The following is a 629-nucleotide window of genomic DNA, read 5'->3' on the forward strand; positions in this document are numbered from 1 at the left end:
GACTAACCAAAATATAATTAACAACATACAAAATTATAGTACATAAACAGAGTACAATACAATATTGCCAGGGGAAGCTTATGGGCCATTACAAAGAGAAAGAGGACCATATGTTGACAGTTTTAACTGCCTTTTTGTTGTTGGAGCCAGAAATCAGATTAATATAAAGTACAACTTCATGGAGAAAAATGACAAAATTAGTTTTTTTAGTGCTGAATTTACACTTATGAATGTGAAATTTTTCCAAAAGAATTAATACATTTATAATGATGTACATCTTTTCTTTACTTTGACTTCTATAAAAGCAAAATACAACATTCATCCACATTAAGGTAAAGTCTTTATAAATATGGTAATGCTCGTCTTACACTAGCACCGCGATGTGCCACGCATTACATAATCACGTTGAAAGGTCACGCGTGATGTAGGCGGAAGTACCTAGTGTTTACAAAGCGAACATGCAAAGACTAAGTCAAATATACTAAGTCAAACGTCCTTTACAAAAACAATTCATAAATAAAAGTTAAAACAATGATGTCGGACGATTTTGAATTTGGAAGAGTTTTGAGTTTTTCACCCTACCCTACATTTTCCACCTACGTCAGGTTACCGGCTGACCTTTCCAAAGT

This window comes from Rutilus rutilus (genome assembly GCF_951802725.1).
Source record: "Rutilus rutilus genome assembly, chromosome: 9".
Taxonomy (NCBI): Eukaryota; Metazoa; Chordata; class Actinopteri; order Cypriniformes; family Leuciscidae; genus Rutilus; species Rutilus rutilus.